Source organism: Sus scrofa, chromosome 10 (genome assembly GCF_054392235.1).
Source record: "Sus scrofa isolate SSC_HxYL_T2T_F1_AM1 chromosome 10, Sscrofa_HxYL_maternal_Yorkshire_Landrace_v2.0, whole genome shotgun sequence".
Lineage (NCBI taxonomy): Eukaryota > Metazoa > Chordata > Mammalia > Artiodactyla > Suidae > Sus > Sus scrofa.
The window spans coordinates 89,585,394-89,605,562 of NC_139392.1; the positions used below are offsets into that span (position 1 = coordinate 89,585,394).

The window sequence follows — 20,169 nt, forward strand, 5'->3', positions numbered from 1 at the left end:
TAGGTGAGACACCAGGGCAACCCCATCTTACAGGCATGTGAGGTCCAGGCGTAGATTTAATGACGTCGGAATGGAGGCCACTCAGTCAGTCAGTCTCAGAACCCAGCTTCCAGGCATCCAGGGCTCTTGAATCAAAGCATTTCTTTCCCTGTGGGCCATTCGGTTATTCTTTGCAGTGAGTTTCACCATATTACATCCAGAGACGAGGTACCAAGGAGACCAAACACTGTCTCCACTCAGTACACCATTTGATATTTATTTGGGAAAAGTTTGTAAATAAATGAACAGATGGGCCTAATTGTTAGCCTGGACTAGGGACTGGACGAAATCTTAAAAAGAAAGTTATCAGCCACAAGTAATAAAAAACGTTTTATTTAAAATAAGGAAACGTGACCCATTGAACTGTCAATCAAAAAGAATCACCTCAATGAGGTGACACGATCTTTGTCTGCCAGCCATGCCGGAGAAAAGGCTGGAAAACAAACTCTGATAAGTTTGTGGTCTTCTTAAGGCAATTGCTAATGAGGCCCTCAAGCAATGAGAATTTTCAAAGGCTCTTTAAGGGAACTAGAATGCCTTTATCAACCCTTCTTTAGATTCATAAAGACCCCTGGCTTCAGATGAAGAAACACTGTATCACCAGTAATATACCAAGTGCATTTCTGCAAAACGAATGTGTCAACGGTTTTATTTAACTTTCCAGGAAGGGTACTGAACTTTGTTATTAAACATCTTAAGCATTTATCATATTCCTACTTATAAATTGCTTTCCCAAATGATATTTCATGTTTCCCTTTCTTTCAGAATTTATCATTATCATCTCATTTTTTTCCCTTCATTTCGGAAGTTAAAATTAAGAAAAGTTCATCAGTGGCAAAGGTTCTAGAGGTTTAGAGCAACCACAGAGCAGTCCTGAAGTTAACTGCCTCCCTTTAATACCCTGGTGTGCAAGACCAGAAAAGTCCCACATCCACTTCCCTCAGAGGCTTAAATCATTTGTCAGTTACCTCAAAGCTGGTCTTTAAGCTTAACCACATCTTCTAACAACATGCTAGTTTTCCCTCTATCGGTCATATCTACTCAGGAATGCAGGTTCACGTTGATAGGTGTCCAAGTATGAAAGGTAAACGAGTGACTAAAGCCATAAGACATTTAAAATCTAAGCAGAAAAGGCCTTCTTTTTAATCATCCACAAAGATGTTGCACCAATAGGCATGACTATGGAAGAGTTTATTTACTTACTTATTGTCTTTTTGCCTCTTTCTAGGGCCGCACCTGCGGCATATGGAGGTTCCCAGGCTAGGGGTCCAATCGGAGCTGTCGCTGCTGGCCTACACCACAGTTCACAGCAACGCTGGATCCCTAACCCACTAAGCAAGGCCAGGGATCGAACCCACAACCTCATGGTTCCTAGTCAGGTTCGTTAACCACTGAGCCACGACGGGAGCTCCTGGAAGACTTCATTGAAGCATCAGAATACTCTGAACAAACTCATTGAACACATCACAAATGACAGCAGTTTGGCAAACTGTGGAGGGTGGCAGCCACATTTTATCATGGGGTCCATGTCTCCGTCTAAAGACAGGGCGAGTTGAGCTGTAGAAATGGGGACAGAGGAGGTGATGGCAGTTAAATTATTTCTGTGACTGCTCTCTGCATGTCTTTGTCCTCAGCCGTTTCCAAACCTTGGAGCTGGGGCCTGGGCCATCCAATCCGGACACCAGGAACGCTGCCATTGTTGATTTCTACCGTCCTAACTATGCCAACTAGCCTACCAGGTGCATAGCATAATCCATTAAGCATAATAAAAAAGCTGTTCCACCTTTCGTTTTAATAAAGTTAATCAGTTCATTTTAATAATAATGCCCTGGCAAACCCGGATGAAAACTCTTATATTGGTGCAATCAAGTACTTTTCTCCAGATAATTGCCACTTGGGCTGAGACCTTGAAAGCATGCCAACCTAAAATGCTTTTAAAGACTTCAATCAACATTCTCTCCCCAAATGAAGAAATAAAAAGCCAGAGGGCGGAACCATGGATCTCACACTCTGTTCTTAACATTGCCCAGCAACACATATTTATATTACCGAGACGTGTCCTCCAAATTTGACCTGGGGTTGGCCTCTGAATTTGCACAGCAAAGGGAAAGTACAGGGGCTATACGGTGCAGGAAACTAGAAACAAACTGTCTTATTAAATTACCCATATTTGCCATCAAGCTTAAAATAACACAGATCTGCCAACCTTCAGACCTAAGGTCTGCAGCTTACTTTCAAATAACAAAACAGTGCTATCGTTTTGGCCCCATTTATGTCATTTCTTTGACTCTTTATGAACTTCTAGACAAATGGATAAAAGGTTTTAGTTCCTCTCTTAATTTGTTATTAAAACCTTGTTTTAAAGCAAATGTATATACTTCCCAGATAGCAAAGGGTAATGATTTTCTTTTTAGAAGCGGTCTTTAAATAAGTTCCACTAAACTCACAGAAGAATTTTTAGCTATAGGGAAAAAACAACAACAACAACAAAAAAAAAACAGCTAAGCATGTATTTATTTTGAGGAGTGAATTTTGGGGAAATTCTGAGTCATTTGGATTAGAAAATGTGAGAGGTGTAGAGAGATGAAGATAATTTGAAACGAGAGGTAGGGTTTCCACCCTAAGTAGATTTTGTCTGTTTATATCACCCCACTCCTCAAGTCCTGGGTATGTCAGTAGTCTAACTGAATTGGATCATTCAGTTAAACAGCATATGAAGTATACCCAGCTTGACCAGTCTGGTCATTCTGTATAAATATATTTTTAATCTGACTAATTTTGTTGGATCCATTACATTGCTCTAGTTGATATCTCTTATTAAAAGGAGCGCAAGATCCGAGCTGCATGAGACTGGAGGCCTTTGAGTCATGCCGTCTGGGGTGCTTGCAGGGGACTCCTCGGTAGTAAAGAGCACGCAGGACGACATCACTCTCTTCGTGAGAACTAAATCCCCTTGGATGAGGGCCAAGGGAGATGAACCTTAAGACAAGTTCCATTTTATGACAAGTATAATAAAAATATATTAGAAAAAAATGGGTCAGAAATGCTGTGAGTAGATGCTGTATAATAAAATCTTTTCACTGAATCACTTAATACTCACATATTATCTTAATTACCTTGCTGCAATTGAATACTTCATAGAACGAAGTATTTCAGATTATGATTATGCTATTTGGCTCATGTGTAGGAAATTACTCTTGAGTTAAAAATATCAGTCCAAAACTATGTCAGACTAGAATGGAGGAAACTCCTGGTTTGTAAAAAAATGTGCTTTCCTCGTTAGAAGCCTTGGAGGAGAGGATTTCTCCCATTCTACAGTCCCTGCATTTTAAGTGAATTCTCAAGCTCACACAACCAGTAAGAAAGTCTTTCCCAAGCTGGAGCTGTGTCTCTGTACTTCTGAGCTCTGTTCCCATGGGTAGTCTTAAGTTTGGGGATAGATTTTAATGATCCTAAGTGATTTCCACATCTGACTTTACCCACACAAACACTTCAGTGATAGACACTCGGCACAGAGGCCCACCCCCCGCCACCCTCTCCCCACTCCAGCGCCCCTGCTTGCTCACCTTATCTGTACTTCAGATGCCTCTTCTAAAAATCAAAGACAGTGATAAACCCTACTTTCTCTAGTTGATGTGATGATTAAGCAGGATGACATATCAAGAACACTGTTGGTCAATGAGGGTTTTCTCCATTAGCAATGGAGTAAATAATCACCTTCCGCCTTCCTTCAGTTTATTTCTGGGCTGAATAAACCCCATACAAAATCTCCTTTGCCGAAAGATTCAGCAGAGAGAATTTACCCATGGTTGATGTTTGGCGAGAGGTGGCCATTAGTTGATCAGAAGTGATAACTCGGAGTTCCCGTCGTGGCGCAGTGGTTAACGAATCCGACTAGGAACCATGAGGTCACGGGTTCGGTCCCTGCCCTTGCTCAGTGGGTTAACGATCCGGCGTTGCCGTGAGCTGTGGTGTGGGTTGCAGATGCGGCTCGGATCCCTCGTTGCTGTGGCTCTGGCCTAGGCCGGTGGCTACAGCTCCGATTCGACCCCTAGCCTGGGAACCTCCATATGCCGCGGAAGCGGCCCAAGAGATAGCAACAACAACAACAAAAGACAAAAGACAAAAAAAAAAAAAAAAAAAAAAAAGAAGTGATAACTCTATTTCGGGACAGCCAATCCTTGAGGTGGGTTGGTGTCCACCGAAAGGGCTTTGCATGAGCCTAAGGACATAATCTTTAGATCAATTGACTCTGCACGTTTAATGAGGAAACAGGGTGACTAAGACAAGGGAGGAGGGGGCTCTTGGAGATAAAAGCACGGATTTTTAAGTCAGAGAAACCCAAGATCAAACCTCATTGTGCCCAAATGGGCTCTTTGCGGAAGTTGCATCATTCAGCTGAGACCCAAGTCCTCTTCTGTTCCCACATCTCCTGTCCTCATTCAAAACATCCATTGCCCACCCAACTGATTTCCGCCTAAGTTCCCCCGAACCCATTGTCCATGTGGTCTCCAGGCTGGTGTTCTCAGCCAAAAGGTAAAACAAAAACAAAAACCAGTTACATTTGGACTTTCAGATAAACAACAAATAATGTTTTATTTTTTAATTTATATTTTTACAAATAATGTTTTAGTACAGTTATGTTCCTCGCCAAGACAGTATCATTTCTTGTTACCTAAATTCAGAATTAACAGGGCTTCCCATTATCTAGAGTTATCTCCCCCCCCCCAAAAAAAAAAAAAATCCAGCCATGGAATTCTCTTATTTATTTATTTATTTTTTTGTCTTTTCTTTTAGGGCTGCACCCACGGCATATGGAGGTTCCCTGGCTAGGAGTCTAATCAGAGCTATTGCTGCCGGCTTACACCAGAGCCACAGCTACACCAGATCTGAGCCACGTCTGCAACCTACACCACAGCTCACAGCAACACCGGATCCTTAACCCACTGAGCGAGGCCAGGGATGGAACCTGCAACCTCAAGGTTCCTAGTCAGATTCGTTTCCACTGCGCCACGACAGGAACTCCTGGAATTCTCACCTTTAAGCAGTCAAATGATATCCTGTAAGTGAAGTGTTTGATTATAATTTTAACCCACTTTTCAGTGTTTTCACAAGTCTTTTCATGAAATGCCTACTTTCAATCTCTCCAGCATCCTCTTCCACCACTCCCATTGGGCTTCTTCTTCTCTTTTATTTTTTTTCCTAAATCTGGCAACCATCTACCAGAGTCACTTACCAAAACCATAATCATATATGTGTATCTAACGATGGTAGAAATTTTCCAGAAGATATGTTAGCGACATTCAATGAGCACTTCCCCGGCATTCGTGCACAGAGTTTTCCTGCATTTAGCAGTCTCTGTGTTCCTCTCTTTGTGTTCGTTCATTCAGGCTGCAGTTGTTCAGTGGCCAGTGAAGTGAAGCATTACACACAATGTGCAGGAGACAGAGTAAGAACGCTCTGGCAGAGACGGATCCATGTCCGTGTTCAGCTGGACCAACAGTCAGAGCAGCCAGGGCCTCCCTCCTCTACACCCTCATTCCTTTTTTTTCCCAACACAGGAAGGGTTTGCCCCGAGAAATGCCACAGCAGCCCTCTGGCGGGAGATTAGCTCTGAGCTACATTGTATCATAGCAACTACTAATCAGCAACTTTCTAAGTCATTAGAGAGGAGCATCATAGAGAAAGTTTTCCTTGACCTGGGATGCATGCCCAGTGGAAAGTGCTAGTAGAGAAGCATCAGTGAAGGACTCTTCAGGCTTTAATGCACACAAGGGACCAAGCCTGACAACAGATGTCCACAGACCTCCACCAGAAAGGGTGGAGGCAGCAAGAGCTCCTGGAGGACTCTTGGTTCAGACCCTAGGAAGGTTTCTGTGGGTCCAGAGCAGATGGGATGAGAGCGTTAAAGTCGCAGAATCTTCATCCCTGGGCAGAATGTACGTACTGGGATGATGATGATCGACCACCCCGACCCCCAGTGTCACCAGCATTTGTTTTTAAAAAGGTAAAGCAATCTGTGCTTACGAAGAGCCCCCTTTCTGAGCCTCATTCTAAAGTACCCCCCAGGGGTCTGTTATGCAGTTTCATTTTTCCTAGACACGGGTGGAGCTTCCTCTTGCCTAGAGACTCACATGATGATCAGGACACTTTGGAATAACGAAGAGAACTGGTCTTGGCCACGTGTTCGTACTTCCCAGTGAATCCGCGGTCCATATGCAGTAGGTTTCAAGTAGTTAACTGCCCTCCTAACCCCCGAGCCTTATTGACCATATGATTGGAAATTCATTGAGGCTATTCATCCCACATGGCTTCATGTTTGCTGCCTCATCTTTCAGTGCTGCTGCCTATGTCTGTTGTCTTCCAGCAGACACGCCTGTCACTAGGCCAATTACCAGCATCTATTCAGCTTTTCCTCTTGATCCAATGGACTCCTTGTTCTCCACTGATGACAGTCTCAGAGGGCGACAGCCAAACTGGCCGTTAGCTTCTGACCTCTCTAGAGTCGATCTTATTATGGTAATTGCAAGGCTGGAAGGAGCAGACACCAGGCCAATTACACCTGTCCCTGCCCCAACTCAGCCTGGGCTTAAATTACTCCGTGGGGTAGGGAGCATGATTTAGCCCCACCGAACAACAACTTTTTCTCTATTCTTGTGAAATTTGGAGACAGACATTCCTAATTATGCTTGTCATTGAGACATAATGACCCAGTATTTCTTTAAATGGCATCATTCTTTATCAGGGGAATCGATGTACTGCATCCATAGATGACTTTTCTGAGGTTTTTTTTCCCGAGCAAACAAAAATTCAAAATGTGACTCTTTAATACGTAATAAAGTGAAAATCACACACCAACCCTCCACTGTTACTTTAATATCAACACTATACATAGATGTATGTGAGTATTTAATATTAATTAGTCTCTATAAATATTATATGTGTATATACTTAAATCTATAAAACTATACATAGTTAATTCTATAAATGGATTGCTGTGTGACATGTATACATAATTATGTGAGAATATATATATATATATATATATGCACACATTACGGCTAAATGAATTAGTTTTTTAATGGCATTAAATAAAACATTAGAAGAAGGAAGCTTTTACATTCAGTTGAAAATTAAATTTGCTCTTGTTGAGCATCCTAGAACACCAGTGTGTAATAATATGTTCCTATTAATCTAAATTGAAATTAACTACACATTCTTTTTTATTTCAGTTAATTCTTAATAGAATGCCCTATTTACTTTCAAGTCCTGTATTTCCAGAAGTACTTACCTGCCCATAAGGAATTATTCTTGAAAAATAATTTGAGAAGCAGAACTACCAGCGCTCCCAATTGGTTCAGTAATTTGTGAGTCCTTTCAGAGCTCATGGAGGATGCAACTTGTTTGAAGCAAGTCCCTTCCAGGCGTAGGAACCTTTGAGACCCTAAATTGAAAAGATTCTCCCTCTTCCGTCCCAGTGTCATTGTTGGTTTCCACACTAGTCTTTTTTTTTTTTTTTTTTAACTGAAAGTAGCCACTTATGTGACTCTGGAGAGAGCAGGACTGGGATCTCTAAAGACACTGCTGCCTGGAATGGAAGCCTGTATTCTGCCATATTCTCTTCTCCGTCATCCCCATGAGACAGTAAAGGCAGGGTCCTTCTCTGGCCTCCAGCAACGTAACCAGAATAAGTTAAGGTCACCCCCACTCATATCATAAAATGTCATCACTCACATCCACATGGCCCCCACTTCACTGATCCATCATTGCTTTTACATCTGCTGGTCTGCTTTTCCCAACAAGCCGTAGTTGGAGGTGGAAGTTGCAGGGCTCTGTTCCAATAACTCCATTACTGCTAATGAAATTACCTCCTCTCTCAAGCCTGTTTCCTACACCGGGGGTGATGATCACCACCAAAAAGCGGGGGTCGTGAGATTTCCGCTTCTCAGCTTATGAGAATTGTGAGATTTACAATTCTCCATGCTTCACGCGTAGTGGGAACCTTAGGTGTGTCCGTCTTCTATAGGGTGTGGGGTCAGCTCCCATACTGCCAGCTACAGAAACCTCGAGCCACTCACTGACCTACTCCACATGGAAGCACAACGCGGGATGACGGCCACCAAATTGTGAGCACTCTCTTGACTGGTCCCCCGAGATCTCATTGGTCCTTAAGCTTTTCCTTCCTCCTTCTTCCCTTTCATTCTTTTCCCGGGATCACCAAGTCATAAACCTACATGTTGTTGAAGGTGACGTGTGGTCACCTCATTGCATTTCCATTTCTCTGGAGGAGGACTAAGTTCTTCCTGTTTATCCTAGTTGGTCTTGCTTCTGTGCCACCTTGGTCATCTCCTCTTTTGCCAGGCTGAGACCTCCAGTTTTGCATTCCTGGCACTGGGGACTGGCAAGCCGTATTCTGTTCCCTCTGAGATCTTTCCCACTCACAGTGTCCTCATCGATGGATTGTACTCTCGGTCACGGGGGTGATGCACTTGCAGTGGCGACTACCCAGAGTCCCTGATGGAACCTGCAAAGATACCCTAGAAAGTAGCAAAGGGTCTCCCCTCTGCTTAGCCTCAGATTCTTCAGAAACAAACTGGAGCCCACTTAAGGAACATAGGGAAAGCCATGAACCTTGTTGCTTCTAAAAAGGCAACTCCTTGGAGACTAGTTGTTTCTCCCTTAAATGGCATGAGGGGATGCCTGAGCCCTGGGGGTGTATAAGGAAAGAGGGACAAGAAAAATTACAAACTGTGCCTCCAGTGTCGTCGTTGCTGGATAAGACCTCATTGATAGCAACATCTACCTAAATCAAAGCTATTTTCCTGCACCCAGACTGAAATACGCTCAAAGGCTATGGAGAGAGGGGGAAAGTCTCTTTTTTTTAACCCAATAAAATGCACTGTATTTTTTTCCCTCTATGTGTCAGAAGAACACTATGGGATTGCCTGGCCTGAGCTCGTCATCTGTATTTATCTCATCTGGCTGTCTGTAATCAGATTGCAGGCCCCTTTGGGCAGTAGCTGTGCAGTTGTAATCCAATTTTGTGCAGTGCCTGGCATGGTCTCTTAACCATAAAAAGGGTGCTCAATAAATATTTATTGATGATGGTTATCTTTAATTCCTCAGGAAGCCTAGGTAATTCTAGGCCACTCCACTTACTTGGATGATAATGGAAATGATAAACCCTCATGGACAGAAACACACGTGTGGTAGGCTTTTCAAAACTAACTCACCATCAAAGAGTCAAAACAAGGATGTAGCCTTTAGTACCCCGTGGGCGTTGAAGCTTGAACACATTGCTTTGTGCCAAACGTGTAAGAGCAATTTGAGCACTGGAAGAGACAGGCATAAACCAGCGCATCTTCTCGCATTTTCCTTAAGTGATGCCGAAGTTTGTGAGAGTGGAGATTTGTCTCTTCGTCCACCATGTTTTCTAATAAGTCACATAACGTGGTCTACAAAGTCAATATTATTTTAATTATTGGCAAGTGTATCCATCAACCGCCAGATGGTGTTTCTTTGTTCAAAATCATGCAACTGATCTCATTGGAAACATGATCCACTTTTGGCTGATACAGTCTCTTCCATCTACAAAACTTTTCTAACCTTGATGGATAAAGACTGACACAAAGAGTGAAGTAACTGGGGATTTTTCCCCTACATGTGGGGGAAAAAAATGTTTAACTACTCTTGAAATGCCTCCAGAAACATGTCTAATTAAAAGCACACTTACAGCCCACAACAGAGCAGGTGCTCTGTTACTTACGAGGAAGAATGAGACAAGAAATTCCAGGACACAGGAAAAGCCTGGGAGACCTTTTTTTCTAGGCATGCTTAGGTACAAAAAAAAAGACGCTGTGCCTAGATGGGGCACTCCAGGAATATAGTTGCCATGTTGGTTGGTCCATGTGCAATCAACGGACTGCCCAGTCTTTGAGAATATTTGGCCATCCTGAGGGCAAGAAGTTTGGCGAGCAATGGATTTTGTGGGTCTTTCCCCTACAGTTCCATGCAAATATGAGATTAAAGGCAGATGGTTGTGTAAGAGTTAAAAGGGTGAGAGGCAGAGAACAAGGACTCCAAGAAGAAATCGGTGATGTTGCCCAACTAGAGTTTGTCCATTCCGAACATTGTTTGAAGAAGACATGACCCATTGTTTCTGGCAGGTGATTCCTTTGGAATTCTTTTCTTGGCTCCTGAGACTTGTTCACCTTGTGACCTCAAATATTTCCCCTGCTGCCTGGTTGCTTTGCCTTTGTGTCTTCCAAGCAGGGAGCTTCTGTTGATTGAAAAATGGATGGAAAATGGATGAATGCTGCAGCCACGCAGAGAATGAAGACTCTTCACCCAGCTCTCTCTCCCAGAGCTGAGGTTAGACTTGTATCACCTTTCATCTGTTCAGCTATTTCATCTAAGAAAGGTCGCCTCCTCAAAGTTAGGGACATGGTTTAGGGGCTGTTTTCTCTCTCTCTCCCTCTCCTCTCTCTCTCGCTCTTTGGATCAATTCCTGAGCATGAGCAGTATAGCAACATTTGGAACTGTGGCGTTGAATGTCCATTTCATGGCTACATGAGACTGGAGTCTGGGCTTTCAGACACTGCCTCAGTCTCTTAGAATTGGAGTTTCACCTCCGAGAGGCTGACTTGCACTTTTCCTGGGTATTTCCTACCATATGAAAAAAAAGTAAGTAAAATCTGAGGCATTTTCTGTGTTACCGAAGATGCCCAGAGAAAATGATGCCAGGTAGTAGAAAATGGTTCCCTTCGAAGAAGCTACCCAGGGGTCGTAAACGGCCTTTCTGACAGGAGCCCAGCTCGACTGAATGAAAACTGTGCTGCAAACGGGATGCCAGGGTTCTGGTCACGGTCAGTAACTGATACTCATTCCTTCTACTTGCCTGATTCTCAATTGTTGCTTCCATAAGATAAGAAATCCAGAGTAGATGACCGCTGAGACTCCTTCCAGCTCAGCTAGGTCAGAAGAGCAGTCAGTGTCCATCAAAGGTGCCCAAGAGGGAAGGTGGCAGTGGAAAGGCATGCCTTAACCCCAGGGCATCCCTCCTCGCTAGCGGTGTGAACTTGGTCTTGAGCAAGTGCGTCGCCTCTTGAAGCCCCAGTTTCCTCAGCTTAAAGATAAGGATAAAGAAGAGTTCCCTGGTAGCTCAGTGGGTTAAAGATCCAGTGTTGTCACTGCTGTGGCTCGAGTTCCATCCCTGTCCCGGAAACTTTTGTATGGCCAAAAAAAAAATGATTAAAATAAAAATATTTATTTTTATTTTATTTATTTATTTATTTTGTCTTTTTGCCTTTTCTAGGGCCGCTCCCACGGCATATGGAGGTTCCCAGGCTAGGCGTCCATTTGGAGCTGTAGCCGCCGGCCTAATGCCAGAGCCACAGCAATGCAGGATCCAAGCCGTGTCTGCAACCTACACCACAGCTCATGGCAACGCTGGATCCTTAACCCACTGAGCAAGGGCAGGAATCAAACCCGCAACCTTGTGGTTCCTAGTTGGATTCATTAACCACTGAGCTGCAACGGGAGCTCCCCCCCAAAAATAATTATTTTTAAATAGGAATAATGATAGTATCTACCTGAATGGATTATTGAGGGGATTAATGAGTGTGCTGCAGGTAGGGCACCTGGCAGGGAGTAAGGGCTAGGCAAGTTTCAGCCATCCTTCTAATGTCAGTGCCACATTTACTCCAGGGTTTACTCCAGGGCCCCAGAAGCACCTTTCAGAGAGTACTGTCAGGAGCACGGGATTAAGAGCACAGTGTGTGGCCAGACCGCCTGGGGTCGGGTCTCATCTCATCACAGAGATTACCACACAATGCCTGGCATTAAATTCACAATTCCTGTTTACCTATTATTGGTCTCTTATCATTAAAGGTTCTGTTGCCCTTGGGGGTGAAGCTGGGGGCTTATGTAATTTTCTTCTCATCTTTATGCTTTCCTCTGCATCCCAAAGTTTCTACTTTCAAAACAGGAAAAAAAAAAAGCGCCCCTTTTTTGTGTGTTTTAAATGCACTATCCAAATAGGGGTAGAGGATTAAGAGACACAAGCTATAATACATAAACCACCAAAGTAACAAGGCTGTATTATACAACACAGGGAAATGTAGCCATTATTTTGTAATAATGTTAAGTGGAGTCTAATCTATAAAAACATCGAATCACTGTGTTGTACACCTGAAACTAATATGATGCTTTAAATCAACTCTACTTAAGTTTTTAAAAAAGAGAGATGAGGTGAGTAAAGTATTTAGCACAGTTCCTGGCATATAATAAGCAATAAATTCTGGCTATATCGTTATTTTCCAGAAAAAAGAAAATATGGTATCAGCCAGATCGTAGATTAACCAAGCCTTCATGAATGCATAATATACCTACAGAGGTGAATTATGTCTTTGTTTTGAGTCAAAATTTGCTTCGTCCTTGTTTAAGCTGTTGTAATGGGGAGTGAGCTTGCTTTTATGAATCAGGAGGACACACATCACCCTGGCATTTGTGGACATGTTCTCAGGGATTTGGTTTTCAGACTCTGTTTTCTTCCAGCAACCTGCACTTTCTCCCCTAGATCTTGATTGCTGCAGGGTAAGACCTTGTTACATATGTGGAGGTGAACATGTTTCTGGAAGAGTCCACAGAGGGAAGCTTTAAAAGGGCAAGTTCAGCCTTGGACACAGAGAGACCCTGGGGAGGCCGTGGTGGCCTGCAGAGATGATGTCCTGTGGCTCCAGCCTCAGGGGGTCTCTGATTAAGGACAGGCTCCTTTTCCTGCTAAAGGGCCAGGAGAAGTCCTCAAACAATGCCTTGCGTCTTTGCTCCAGATCTTTAACCACAGAGCAATCTTCTTAAATAAGACGAGAGGAAAAAAAAAAAAAAAAAAAAAAAAAAAAAAAACGGTTAGGAAGAAAGCCAGAGAAAAAACTGGTTCAAGGGAGGAGAGAAGGAATGCCAGTCAGTAGGGGTGTGGCGGGAACACAGAACCCAGGAAAATGGAAGAAAGAACGATTTCCTGTGAGTCGTAGGCACGAGGATATGAATTTATGTATGTACGACTGCAGTTGATTAAAAATGTTGCCTGTATCAATGCTTATCAAAGCTTCCCACTGCCATGTGACTAAGTGCCCATGTGGGACCCTACGCGTGTGGTCGTGGAACCAGAAGGAGGAACGGCATAGCCTGTGCGAGACCCCAGAGCGCTTGAAATTTCTTTCTGCTTTTCTCAGGTCTCCAGGAGAGACATATGGGACCAAACGCTGCTTGTCTGGTTCTTTGCCCCATGATCAGTCTTTCTGAGGCATCCAGCTGCCTCTTCTCTGTGGCTGACTGTGGCCCTCTGAAGAAATGCCCTTCTTTGTTACACGAACCCTGGATTCCATCGGTGCTGGCTGTTAGGAAGGAGGATGTTAGCGTCTCGGGGAAAAGCAAGCTGTGGTGGTACCCTCCTCCTGGGTGGGAGTGGAGATAAATACGTTTGGTCTGATGAAGGCCTGCCACCTTCCTGGGCCAGTGTGCAAGCTGGGACTGAGAGAGAGTCTGCCAGGGATCCGCAGACCCCTGTCACTCCCCGCTTCTGCTGACTCACGCAGGAGCAAATGATCTGGTCCCTAAAGACCAGGGTGCCCCTCGTGGGGCTTTGAAGTTCAGGTCAGGAAACAGACCCAAGGGCACAGGTAGTGTCTATTTGTCTGTCATCACACAGCCTGACTTCGGAAGAGAAGCTCGTTTTTCCTGATGAGTCAAATCAATGGCAGAGCAATAATCAACATTTTTTCTTAATAATGAGGCCTTTCTAACCTACACTTACTAAAGAAAATTCCAGTGTATAATATAAGAAGGTCCATGTTAAAGTTATGATTTAATGGTAGCATTTTGACTGGCAAGAAGAGTTTGTTTGTTTGTTTGTTTCTCTCTTTCTTTCTTTCTTTCAGCTGCACCTGCAGCATGCAGAGGTCCAGGGCCAGGGGTGGAACATGTTTCACAGCAGCAGTCAGGGCCACAGCAGTGACCAGGCCAGTTCTGTAACCTGCTGAGCCACCAGGGAACTCCAACAAGAGTTTCTTTTTTCTTTCTTTCTTTTTTTTTTTTTTTTTAATTTGTGTCTTTTCTAGGGCTGCTTCTGCAGCATATGGAGGTTCCCAGGCTAGGGGTCGAATCGGAGCTGTAGTCGCCGGCCTATGCCAGAGCCACAGCAACACAGGATCCGAGCCACATCTGCAACTACACCACAGCTCACGGCTATGCTGGATCCTTAACCCAGTGAGCTCAAGGCCAGGGGTTGAACCCACAACCTCATGGTTCCTAGTTGGATTCGTTAACCACTGAGCCACAACGGGAACTCCCAAGAAGAGTTTCTTTTACAAAGAACAGATGGGAAATGCCTTGCCATTGACTCAGGTGCCAACCTAAAACAAATTGAAATTAAATTTGAAAAGTAGACAGTAAGAAATCCAGAAAGAAAAAAACAAAACAAATAAAAACAGATTTTGCACACAACATGACTGATTTGGATAAGAAAACACCAAAGTGGAGAATATGCTTCTAAAAAGATAATCATCATTAGAAATGTGTCGGGAACAATTTGTGAATATTTTATGTAGAATTGGAAAACAAAGTAAATACAGCATTGTGAGGTTTTTTAGGGTTTCTTATTTGTTTGCTTTTGTTTTTGTTTTGTTCTTTTTTGGCCATGGCCATGGCATGTGGACTCAAGCCACTGCAGTGACCATGCTGAATCCTTAAGCTGCGCCACAAAAGAATTCTGGGGTTTTGTTTGGTTGGTTGGTTTTTGTTTTCAATAGAAACTAATTGTCATGATTTTTTTAGGAGAAAAATATCTACCAGATGTATGCTTGATGAAAGTGTGTACTTGTATGGAAATTTATCACATAGAAAGTGAAAACCATTGACTAAAAATTATAGAAATACTATGATTGTAGGAGAGTAATATAGGAAACTCAGGTAACTGAAGGCCATGCATCATGCTTTCTTTAATTTATGTTTCTTAAATTATGAAATACTTGAAACATATAAATGTAAAAAATAAAGAAATCCTTTTATCCTATCACCTAAATGAAAAAGATAGTAGGAGTTCCCATCGTGGCACAGTGGAAACGGATCCGACTAGGAACCATGAGGTTGTGGGTCGATCCCTGGCCTCACTCAGTGGGTTTAGGATCCAGCATTGCCGTGAGCTGTGGTGTAGGTCACAGACACAGCTTGGATCTGGCGTTGCTGTGGCTCTGGCATAGGCCAGCAGCTGTAGCTCCAATTAGACCCCTCGCCTGGGAACCTCCATATGCCACTGGTGAGGCCCTAAAAAGACAAAAGACAAAAAAAAAAAAAAGAAAGAAAAAGATAGTAACAGTTTGCCATGCTCGCCTTAGCATTCATTCTTTATTTTTTCTTTTTACTTTTTTTGGATAAAAAAATACAAATAGCAAAAGCCCCACATGTCATGCACTTTTCTCTCTTTAAGTAGAAATAACTACAACAGAAGGCTGTCTTGTCCATTCTTTTGATTTTTACCAAGATACAAAGTCACAAGCAGCGCACTACATGGTTAACTAGGCTTAAAAGCTTATCTGAAAGCATCCTATCATATACAGTCTTTTACAAAACTTGCTTTTTTTCACTTGATGGCATGTTTTTGATAATGACCCCATTCATTGACATAGATCAAGGGCATTTATTTCTAACCCTGTGCAGTATTCCACAGCAGTGCTTTGACCCCTGATGGACGATTGCTCTTTCCACTTTTTTTTTTTTTTGCCATTGCCTATAATTCAATTATACACGATTTTACATATCTCCTCTACATATCACTAGAACTTTTCTTTGAGAGAAAGCTAGCATTAGAATATCAGAATTTGAAGTTAAAAACATACACGTACCTCTTCCATTGAGCTAAGTATTGCAGAATTGTTCTGCAGAAGGGTTTTGCTAATGTAGTTTACATGCAGATCTTCTGTCACCACATCTTCAGTGACACTGGGAGTCCTCAGACCTCTCCAGGGCTGCCAGCATAGCGTGTAAAAGAGTGTCTTGCTTGCATTTACATTTCCCTGGTTAACATAAGAGACCAAGCTTCTCTTCAAATGCTTTTTGGCCCTCCCTCTAAGTTTATTCATCTTCCCTCTTCTTTAAACTGTGGCATATATATATATATATATATATATATATATATATTTTTTTAGGGCTGCATTAGCAGCATATGGAAGTTCCCAGGCTAGGGGTTGAATCAGAGCTGTAGTGCCGGCCTACACCACAGCCACAGCAACACAGGATCCAAGCCACATCTGTGACCTACACCACAGCTCCCGGCAATGTCGGATCCTTAACCCACTGAGCAAGGCCAGGGATTGAACCCACATGCTCATGGATGCTCGTCAGATTTGTTTCCACTGAGCCATGACAGGAACTCCCAAAATGGTGGCTTATATTTTTAAGTAGGTTGCATGTAGAATGTTTCAGCTGTTTCAGTATTTTTAAACTGTTTTTTGATTTTAGAGTCTTGCTTAAGAAATTATCCCCAAACTAGCATAAACGCATTCTTACCCAAGTTTTAAAAAAGAGCATTGTTTTTCTTATTTAGGTCTTTATATATGGAGGGTTTTTTTTTTTTTCATCTATTTGATTATCCCAGAACCAATTATTAAATAGTCTATTCATTCCTCATGGAGTTTTAGTGGCTTTGGGGTCCTATACCAAATACATATGTACATATCTAGGTAGGTATATGTATAAAGCATATATATGTATGTTATATATAACATAATTTGATTTTGAACTCTGCAAGTCTTTTGTGAATAAGTTCTTTTGTATCATTTTTATTACATTCCACACAGAGGTGATGTCACATGATATTTCTCTTTGATGCACTTCCTCCAGGTCTTTCCAGTGCCCTTCCCACCCCCTGCCTGCAGCACTCCCTCCAGTCTCTTGATTATCATAGTAGTTGACTCTCTGTGCAGGTGCTTGTTTATTTGCCACCTTGTGCTTTTTAGTAGTCTTATGCCATGACTACTCATCTGGACAAGGACTGCCCACAAGTTTTGCACAAGACCAGGGAGGAATTCAGTTATGACTGCTTAGTGGATGGGTGATGCGTCCTCTTGCTGCCTTTTAGTCTTTATCCTTGAGTTCCTTACAAAACACAAGCACTATAGATTGTCTCACGTCAGAACACTTTTACAATTTCTCTTCTTGCCGTGTTACCGCATGCTGGTAACTTGCATTATTGGATATGCCAGGACTCGGGGCCTTGAAACATACCCCTTATCGTTATTATGCTTGTATTTATACTTGGAAATCAAGAACTGTGTATTGGTCCTCAAAGTTGATAATTTAGAGGAAACGAAAAGGATGATTTTTTTTTTTTTGCCAACTAATCTTAGTTGCAATTAAGGTAAGTTCATGTACTCTGCCTTCGCTCACAATTTTACTAACTCCTGAAGCAGACAGTTCTTGACTTTCTTGAATAAACTCCCTTGCCCCGTGTCCTCTGACAGTATCTTACGTCTCACTGGAGCGTAAATCACAGATGAAAACGTCTCATTTCATCAGTCCCTGCTTTTCAGTTGGTTTATATAGGACTTGTATCATTTTGCCTTAATACTTGGGGGCTTTCGTAGCTCTCTTTCACAAAAGCCCATGAACTACATGACAAAGTTTGTCAACCTATCAGAGATAACAAAACTAATAAGCTGTTCATCTACCATCAAACTACAAGTAGAAACTCAGCTCTCAGAGCCCAGCTCTTGCTCAGTTTGTTGTACTTTGGTGCTGTATGTGTGTTCTCCTTTTTGATGGTCTTTTTGATATCGGCAAAACATTGTCACCTTCTCCCAAACACTCATTAAAACTTGTGTTCAAAAATGTGGCAGGTTTATGGTAAAAAGTCACGATTAAATCTCTAAGGCAGGTACAAGTTAAAAGTAACTTTGGAATGTTGCCTATTTCAGGAAGTAGAGGTCCTGAAATTCTATGGGCTCTAATTGAGCTGTATCAGAATTTACTCACAGGCTTTCAAATGATACCGAATGTAAGGTCTGAACTAGTTTATTCTCTGCTTTGGAATGTGCCAAGAACCTTGAACAGCAACAGCTGTAATCACATAAAATCGCCATCATACCTGGCCCATTCTTCTAATTAGTATGGGCCAAATATCATTTGATTGATTGGCATACCAAATATAGGTGATGCACAGTAATTGCATGCATGTTAAAGAGAGGTTTCTAGTTTGTTGCTCAACTTCAGTTGAAGATTGACAATCACATGTAAACTTAAAAACTATTTTAAGGGGCATTCCCATCGTGGCTCAGTGGTTAATGAATCCGACTAGGAACCATGAGATTTTGGGTTCGATCCCTGGCCTCGCTCAGTGGGTTAAGGAGCGGTGTTGTCATGAGCTATGGTATAGGTTCCAGATGCAGCTCAGATCCAGTGTTGCTGTGGCCCTGGCATAGGCAGGTGGCTACAGCTCCAATTACACCCCCTAGCCTGGGAACCTCCATATGCCGCAGGTGCAGCTCTAGAAAAAGACACACACACACACACACACACACACAACACACACGAAAAACTATTTTAAGATAATGCAACCGAGGTAGATGGCTGTCTGACTTAAGTTACCTGATCATTGAACCTTAACATTCACATGGGTCCTTAGTTATTCTGTTTAGTGTCCTTTTACCACCAAGACTTAGAGAAGAAATCTCAGCATGTTTTGATGTGTGGAAGATTTAAGGGAAATGCTTAGAAACCCCTGTGTTCACGTGCATGCACATGCTTGCGCGCGCGTGCACGCGCACACACACACACACACACACACACACACACACCCTCCATTCATCATTGTCTCGTGACTGCCTGCAAGCAGCTCTCTCCTCCATGAACTAATAGCACTGTGTGTCAGGAGGAACTCATATCTTCACACAACAGCCCTGTTGCCTCCAGAATTTTAATTTATAAAAAGTCGTCTTTGTGATTATGTACACATTCAACAGGTGACGTTGGAAAATGTGAAGCCCTTTCACCAAAGATGTCCTTGGGAGTAGCTTGGTTTTATTAGCTGCAAAACCACAAATACCGTTCTGACTTGTCCTTTGGTGCTTGTTCCAGCTGCGATTTTAACGGGGAACATTGAGCTGCTGCATCGTATGACTTGGTCCAGAGCAATGCTGCCCCACGGAAAGAGGATGCAAGCCACAGATGTGAGGGACACGTGTGATTTAAAATTTTCTGGCATCCACATTTCAAAAGAAAAAAAAAGTATGACATTCATTTCACTTTTATTTAATGCAGCCTATCTAAGATATTACCATTTCAACACATGGTAGATGTAACAGTAATTAAGATATCTTTCATACTCAGCCTATGAAATCTTCCATGTTACAGCAATGTAAAACACATGTCCGTTAGGACAAGCCACATTTCAAGTGTTCGGTAGCCGCTGGTACTGAACTGGATATCTCAGCTCAAGACTTCTTTTTGTCATCCTTCTAAATGGGAGCCACCAAAGGCGCTCCTGGATTAAGATTGTCTTTCTATTTAACGTACCAACAGTTCTCATCACAAAAAAATGCCCAGCCATGAATCAACCTCAATACCAAACCAAAAAGTAAAAAAAAAAAAAAAAAAAAAAAAAAAAAAAAAAAAAAAAAAATTTAAGAGATAAAAGAATAATCTAACCAGTATTAAGGCTTCATCCTCCATGCAATCAAAAATATTTAGCTAAAAGGATAGCCATCAGGTCACTAATTCCATTCTTTTCTCCCCTCTCAAACTAGCAGACAACAAAACACCAACAATAAAACTTAAGTCATCTGTAACACGGGCTGGGTATTTCCATATTGTCATAGAGACACATGTCAACAACTTAAATGATAGCCCCATGGGAGAAATGGGAAGGAGTTGGGTGACTCATCAACCTTAGGGCCCGAGGGCAGATTGGGAACTCGGGACAGGCACTAACACAGAAACCCTAATTGGAAGGCAGGTGGAATTCAGTGTGGTCTGTGTGTTCTATTTTCCATCCTCCCCCCCGCTCCCCGCCGCCCCATCCAGAAGCATCGCTCCCCAAATACACCTACCTAACACTGCAGTACAGTATTCCGTGGAGAG

General features: G+C 42.6%; 1 long non-coding RNA gene across 1 annotated transcript in view; it reads left to right on the plus strand.

Moving 5' to 3' along the window:
* The window catches only part of LOC110255714 (uncharacterized), a 754,959-nt gene extending 735,642 nt beyond the window's left edge, over positions 1-19,317 (plus strand). The window contains exon 29 of the long non-coding RNA XR_014818117.1: positions 19,168-19,317. This is a non-coding gene — a long non-coding RNA (uncharacterized LOC110255714). The remainder of the gene's footprint in view (positions 1-19,167) is intronic.
* The last annotated feature ends 852 nt before the right edge of the window (positions 19,318-20,169 follow it).